Source organism: Hordeum vulgare, chromosome 1H, assembly GCF_904849725.1.
Source record: "Hordeum vulgare subsp. vulgare chromosome 1H, MorexV3_pseudomolecules_assembly, whole genome shotgun sequence".
NCBI lineage: Eukaryota > Viridiplantae > Streptophyta > Magnoliopsida > Poales > Poaceae > Hordeum > Hordeum vulgare.
The window spans coordinates 34,922,659-34,931,008 of NC_058518.1; positions in this window are offsets into that span (position 1 = coordinate 34,922,659).

Consider the following 8,350-nt stretch of genomic DNA (forward strand, 5'->3'; position numbering starts at 1 on the left):
AGTCTGAAAGGGGCGGCGGTGGCGGCGGTTCAGGATAATATAAGTTGTCGATGGTGCGCTCAATTTTCCACTTTGGTACGTTATTCAGAGTTTCCTTCCAGATGTCTGGAGGGGGCTTCAGGGGAAACCGTGCGAACCATGCTTTGTTTTTGGCTTTCACGGCCTCGTCTAGTTCCTCCGGAGTCATCAGGCCTGGTAACTTCGGGGGAGTCTTGACTTTATTGGGTTTCCTTTCTCTCTTCTTGGGAGGAGTCCCGTTTCTTGTGAACTGCAGTTTCCGCTTTGCCGTACCCGTAGTGGGCGCATCCGTCGGCTCACTGGTGTGCACGGGCGATGGACTCTCGGCCTCGGGCTCCCTATCTTCGTTGTGGGGTGGACTTGGAGGAGCGTTGGGGGTGGACTTGGAGGTCGTGCATTCTCTGTACGAAAGTGAAAAAACTATTAAAAATAGGCTTACATGTGGTGCAACATTCAGTAATTGTTGGAGGTGGTGCATTTGTACCTGGAGGAGTCGGTGGCCTTGGCGCCGCGTTAGGAAACACGATGTGTTTCTTCTTCCACAAGATGATACCAAGATCCATTTCTCCCAGTGTCTTCTCGCCTTCACCTCCAGGAATATCAAGCTCAATTGACTGGCATCCCGGCGTAATTGTTGACAACCCGACACGAGCATGGGATGCTGGAATCTGACCACCATGGTAGGTTGCTCCAGGTTGATTCGGTAAAGCATAGCCTGACGCCACCATGAAGGATATGTTCCCCATTGGCATATGTATCTCACAGTTTGTCTTCTCCATGACATCATCCACGGGGTAGTGAGGCGCCGACGGTTCGACTGCAGGACCGTCTTCTAGCTGCAGCTGCATGGAACCCACGCTGCTTCTATGCTGAGATGGCACAACATCTGCTACAGGATCGTCTTCTAATTGCTGCTGATCAGCGTCAGGTGCAGGATCTTCTTCCTCCTCTTTAGTGTCAGGTACAGGGTGTCCCCCTTTCTTCAAGAGAAACGCCACCTTTTCTTCTAATGTCGATATCCGTTCCAGCGCCTTCCTCTTGCTTCTACCACGGCTTCTGTAAGTGCGAAGGTCCGCCGGAAACCCTTGGTTCCACGGGGTAGTGGCTCCAAAGCCTCGTGTTCGTCCCCACTTTTCGGGGTTCCCGAGTGCCTTCGTCAACTCGTCGTTCTCTCTATCGGGAACAAAAGTTCCTTTTCGAACAGCTTCTATTGCCTTCTCTAGATCTGATACGACTTGTCTTATTTTTTCCGACCATGGTCCCTCCGCAACAATCATCCCAGTCTTAGCGTCCAACGTTGCCCCATGCGCGAACAACCAGAACTTGGACCTATCGGGCCAGTCATGTGTCTGTGGAATGATATTTCTTTTCAGAAGCGCATCTTCATAGCGTCGCCACCTAGGCAGGGCAGTCATGTAGCCACCTGACCCCAAAATATGGTGATATTTCTTCTTCTTCCCATTCTCCGTATTTGTGGCTGATCGGGATGTAAAGACACCCGATTTCTTGTACGCCTTAAAATCAGGCCAAGCGTCTCTTATCTTCACTAGGTGCCCAGTGAAAACTGGATCTTCGTCCTTATATTTCTTCCACAAGTCTTTCTTCCACCTCTGGAATTGTGTGGCCATCTTCTTCAAAGCCCACTCCTCGACTTTCTTCTTCTTATCTTCCGCTACGCTGAAATTTAGCCAGACCGTGTCGCAAAGCACTCTTTTCAATCTGGCATCGACATAAGTAGCTCCAACATTGGCGCCGTTCTTCGGCTTATTCCATTCTATTAAGTTGATCGGGATGAGGTCTCTTACAACAACTCCGCACTGATTTACAAATTTGCGATAAGTTTCTGGGGGTTCCAGTGGTTTGCCATCTGCAGCAACTTTATCGATCGAGTACCTTGGAGTATCTTTCAACCTTGCGGCCGGGCCTCGTTTCGACTTTGTCTCAGTACTTGCGCTAGGTGTTCCGGAGGGCACCTAAACGGGAAAATAATGATTCGTTAGTAAGTGCAATACAAACTAATTGTTGCGTCAACAGTGACTTGAGATATACATTGGCAGAGTTTGTTCCGGAGGGCACTTCTGCATCTACTACATCTTCTATATTCTCAGCTCCGTCACCGGAGTCGTTCAAAAATTGATTTCTAAACGCATGCCCACCGTCGTCATCATGATATATGGCCGTTGCATCTTCAAAAATCATCTGGCACATGTATCTTTCCTTCTACGCCTCACCCATTCCCGCGAGCTGATCGGCGTGCTGATCATGTGGTTCTTGGGGATCCATAGCTCAACACCTGCTAGTAACAAGAATTTAACTTAGCAAAATTATTTACGGAAAAGTTTTACGGAACCGGAAATTTTACGGAATCGTCGGAGTCGTAATCGTGGCAAAGTTTTACGGAACCGTCGGAAAGTTTTACGGAATCGTCGGAATCGTCGGAAACTTTCCCCGCAGTTATGGAATCGCCGGAATCGTAGGAAAGTTTTATGGAATTGTAATCGTCGGAAAGTTTTACGAAATCGTCGGAATCGTCGGTTTAGGGTTTTACGGAATCGTCGGAATCGTCGGTTTAGGGTTTTACGGAATCGCCGGAATCGTCGGAATCGTCGGTTTAGGGTTTTACGGAATCGTCGGAATCGTCGGAGTCACCTCACGTTGCACGAATGTTGACCGACTTCGTCTATAGGATTTGTACGTCGGAAAGTTTCGAATGTTGACTAAAAAAGTGAGTCTACTAGAATCGTCTTCCTCGCTTTAGCGACATAAATGATGAAGGCGGCTTCAAATCGAGCCGTGAGAGCATCTCTAGCAGGTACGATTTGTACGTCGATAGAACAAATCCCGTAACTTTTTTTAGCCGTGAGAGCCGTGAGAGCCGTGAGAATATGCATGATCACGTAACTTTTTTTATAGGATGTCCTATTCGGGCCGGAAAAAAACTAATATCGACGGTTATAATTACAAGCATACAACAATATGGATATACGAAAATACGGATATACCTTACGTGAAGAAGACGAAGTGGGGCGGCGAGGAGGCGGCGTGGGGCGGCGCGCGAGGAGGCGGCGAGGAGGCGTCACGAGGAGGCGTCGAGGAGGCGACGGCGCGGCGAGGAGGCGGCGAGGATCGTCGGCCGGCGAGGCGGCGCGAGCAGGCGGCGGCGCGAGGAGGCGGCGGCGCGGCGAGGAGGCGACGGCGCGGCGAGGAGGCGGCGCCGAGGATCGTCGGCCGGCGAGGCGGCGCGAGGAGGCCGAGTCGGCGATCAGAGAGGCGGCGAGGAGAGAAGGCGAGGAGAGACGCGCGGGAAAGCGAGAAGTTGGCGACCCCGTAGAGGTATAGACCCTTTAGCACCGGTCTGTGTTAACAACCGGTGCTAAAGACCCTTTAGCACCGGTTGTTAACACAGACCCGTGCTAAAGGGTCCAAAATTCGGGCGCGAACCGAACCCACCTTTAGGACCGGTTGTTGTTACAGACCGGTCCTAAAGGTTTTTTTCCTTTTTCTTTTTTCCTTTTTTCTGTTTCCTGTTTTCTTTTTCTTTTTGTTTCCTTTTTCTTTTTCCTGTTTCTTCTTTTATTTTTCTTTTTTCCTTTTTTCTGTTTCCTGTTTTCTTTTTCTTTTTGTTTCCTTTTTCTTTTTCCTGTTTCTTCTTTTATTTTTATTTTTTCCTTTTTTCTGTTTCTTGTTTTCTTTTTCTTTTTGTTTCCTTTTTCTTTTTCCTGTTTCTTCTTTTATTTTTCTTTTTTGTTTCCCTTTTCTATTTTCTTTTACATTTATTTACGAATTGTCAAAATGTCATTTTTACACTTCAAAAATAAAAATGATATTTATCAAAATTGTCAAATTTAGTGGAAACTGGTCAAATTTTTAATATTTATCAAAATGGTCAACACAATTACATAAAAGGTTTAATACATTATTACACATCACCAACAACACCCCCTATCTATTTTTCTTCTTGCCTTTCTTCTGATTGCGCCGTAACCATGGACTATCTTCATCATTTAACGGGATGCTTGGATCATCTTTGACTTTGAAGGGAGGAATTTCATCAAATTTATTGTAATCTTCTGACATGTCTGTCTTGTCCTCGACTCCCACGATGTTTCTTTTCCCTGAAAGAACTATGTGGCGCCTTGGCTCATCGTCTGATGTATTCGCTTCCTTATCTTTTCTTTTTCTCGGTCTGCTAGACATGTCCTTCACATAGAAAACCTGAGCCACATCATTGGCTAGGACGAATTGATCATTGCCGTACCCAAGATTCTTCTGATCCACTGTTGTCATTCCGTACTTTGGGTCTACCTTCACGCCTGACAGGTTGAACCATTTGCACCAGAACAAAGGGACCTTAAAGGAAGGTCCGTAGTCAAGTTTCCATATCTGCTCTACGTAACCATAGTATGTGACCCTTTGCCCATTGTCGTCTTTTGCATCAAACCGGACGCCACTGTTTTGGTTGGTGCTCTTTTTATCTTGGTCTGCCGTGTAAAATGTGTTACCATCTATCTCGTACCCTTTAAAGGTCAATACAGTCGAAGATCGTTGCTTGGCCAACAAGTATAGCTCATCTTCAACAATGTTGTCATTAATGAGACGTCTTTGCAACCAACCGCCGAAAGTCTTCGCGTGTTCTTTAGCAATGAAATCTTCAGGTTGCTCCGGGTATTCCGAGCGTAAAATATCCTTGTGTTCCTGGATATATGGAGCCGCCAAGCTGGAATTAACTAGAACTGTGTAGTGTGCTTGAGTGAAAGATTGCTCGTCCATACATGTTGTTGATTTCTTTCCTAGCGTGCCTTTTCCACGCAGTCTCCCCTCATGGCGCGACTGAGGAACACCGATCGGGTTCAGGTCAGGAATAAAGTCAACACAAAACTCAATGACCTCCTCTGTTCCATAGCCCTTTACCATGCTTCCTTCTGGCCTAGCACGGTTTTTAACATAATTCTTCAAGACTCCCGTGAACCTCTCAAAGGGGAACATATTGTGTAAGAATACAGGACCGAGAACGGAAATCTCTTGGACTAGGTGAACTATGAGGTGCGTCATAATATTGAAGAAGGTTGGTGGGAACACCAACTCAAAGCTGACAAGACATTGGACCACGTCCTTCTGTAAACTTGGTAGAGGTGTTGGATCGATTGCCTTCTGAGAAATTGCGTTGAGGAATGCACATAGCTTCACAATGGGTACTCGCACGTTTTCTGGCAGAAGCCCCCTCAATGCAATCGGAAGTAACTGGGTCATGATCACGTGGCAGTCATGAGACTTTAGGTTTTGGAACTTTTTCTCTTCCAGGTTTAGTATTCCTTTTATGTTCGACGAGTAGCCAGACGGGACCTTGATACTGCTCAGGACTTGGAAAAAGATCTCCTTCTCTTCCTTGGTAAGAGCGCAGCTGGCAGGACCTTTGAAATTCTCTCGATTCATCAGGTCGTCTCGTTCGTGCATACGTTGGTGGTGCAGCCGTGCTTTTGGTGTATCTCTCGAGTTCTTCCCATGCACGCCCAATAAGTTTAGCAGGTTCACGCAAATATTTTTCGTCACGTGCATCACGTCGATCGCAGAGCGAACCTCTAGGAATTTCCAATAGGGTAGTTCCCAGAATATAGATTTCTTCTTCCACATGGCTACGTGGTTGTCGGCGTCATTCGGAACAGAATGTGCGCCAGGACCCTTACCAAAGATTACTTTTATATCTTTGACCATGTCATATATATCAGTACCATTAGGGAGGGTTGGCTTCCTCCGTGTATCTGCCTCGCCTTTGAAATGCTTTCCTTTCTTTCTTACGGGATGCCTGTCTGGAAGAAATCGACGATGCCCCGGGTACACATTCTTGCCTATATGTATACTTTCAGTCTCGCCTAAACAGTGTGTGCATGCGCTGTATCCCTTGTTTGACTGTCCTGAGATGTTACTAAGAGCGGACCAATCATTGATGGTTACAAACAGCAACCCTCGTAGGTCAAATTCCTCCTGTTTGTACTCGTCCCACACACGTACACCTTCGTCAGCCCATAACTCTAAAAGTTCATCAACCAGTGGCCTCAGGTACACATCAATGTTGTTGCCGGGTTGCGACGGGCCTGGGATAAGCACTGGCACCATAATGAACTTACGCTTCATGCATAACCAAGGAGGAAGGTTATAGATACATAGAGTCACGGGCCAGGTGCTATGACTTCTACTCTGCTCCCCAAACGGATTCAGGCCATCTGTACTTAGACCAAACCTTAAGTTTCTTGGGTCACGTGCAAAGTCCTCGTACTTATCGTCGATGTTTCTCCACTGCGACCCATCAGCGGGTTGTCTCAGCATATCGTCTTCCCTCCGGTCTTCTTTGTGCCATCGCAGCAACTTGGCATGCTCTTTGTTTCGGCACAAACGTTTCAACCGTGGTATTATAGGAGCATGCCACATCACCTTGGCAGGAACCCTCTTCCTGGGGCGGTCGTCGCCCTCAACATCACCAGGGTCATCTTGCCTGATCTTATACCGAAATGCACCGCATACCGGGCAGGCATTTAAATTCTCGTGCTGACCGCGGTAGAGGATGCAGTCATTGATGCATGCATGTATCTTATGCACTTCCAATCCTAGAGGGCAGACAACCTTCTTTGCTTCGTACGTACTGCAGGGCAGCACGTTATCTCTTGGAAGCATCTTCTTCATTATTTTCAGCAGCTTTTCAAATCCCTTGTCAGATATTCCATTCTCTGCCTTCCATTGCAGCAATTCCAGGGTGGTGCCCAGCTTTTTCTGGCCATCTTCGCAATTTGGGTACAACATTTTTTTGTGATCTTCTAACATGCGCTCCAACTTCAACCTCTCGTTTTCACTTCCGCAGTTTATCTGTTCTTCACGAATGACCTGACGAAGATCATCATCAGACTCATCAACAATGTCCTCAAGTTCAGGCTCGTCTTCCCCCATTTCAGTATCACCGTGTTCACCGAACATAGGATAGTTATCATTATCCTCTTCTTCTTCATTGTCTTCCATTACAACCCCTCTTTCTCCGTGCTTGGTCCAACAAAAATAACTTGGCATGAAGCCTTCTTGCAACAGGTGGGTGTGTATGGTTCTTGAGTTAGGGAAATTCCTCTTATTCTGGCATTTTTTACATGGACAAAAATAAATCCATTCTGCCTGTTTTTCTCAGCCACATTGAGAAAACTATGCATGCCATTAAGGAATTCGGGACGACGTCGATCACTGTACATCCATTGCCGGTTCATCTGCATTATATAAATTTTTCAGAAACCATTATGCTAAATCATCATGACTAAATTAATTAATTAATACAAAAAGTTCATCACACGTTAAAACCAAAGTAGCGTAGTGACCATACATATATAGTTCTCATAAAAACACACACTGAAACCAACCATAAAAACTCTCTCTAATTAATGCATTTAAAAACAACAACAAATGCGATCAAAATCGCAACAAAGGTAACAATTGACCCGACGGCATAATGATACCAAGCCTCTTTACTAATTGCATATTTTCTAATCTTTCTAATCTTCAGACGCATTGCGTCCATCTCGCTCTTGTGACCATCGACGACACCGGCAAGAACCTTTTCCAAGGTCATCTTCTCTCTTTCAGTTTTTTCCAACCTTTCTTCAGTTTTTTTCAATCTTTCTTTTAGGCCAACATTTTCTTGTTCAACTAAGTGTAACTTCTCAACAATAGGGTCGATTGGCATTTCCGGTTCCACTACCTCCTAGATAAAAATATCTATGTCAAGTTGGTCGGTGTAATTAATTGTCATATAATCAGGAAATGAAAATATGTAGTTATAAAAGATAATATACCACATCCGAATCATAGACTGGACGAGGGCCAACGGGGACGGATATCAAAACCATGGCGCTATACATATAAAAAAATCTTACACAATAAGAAAATTATATACAAGTAAATATGTAAATCATACAAATCAAAATTTGTTTTGGTACATAAAACAATAGGATCACCAAGGTTGTGTCGGTGACGGGGCGATCGACGGCGGTGAGGAAGGGGACAAGGCGCGCGACACTAAAAAAACCACAAATCATAATTAAATTTGAGCTCAAATTGCATATGTATACATAACAAATGATGAACTCTCTCTAGCTTAGGCATTTCATCAAACACCTAGCTAGCACAACAAAAATGAAATGAGCAAGAAAACGAGCAAAACTTGCAATACCAGAAGAGGGAATGTTGATGCTAACCGTAGGACCGACGGGTGCCAACAATCTTGACAAATGGTGGAGAAAAATGGGGATGGATTAGAGCTCCCAAGAGGAAGGAGAGAGCAAAAATGGAGTTGAGCTCG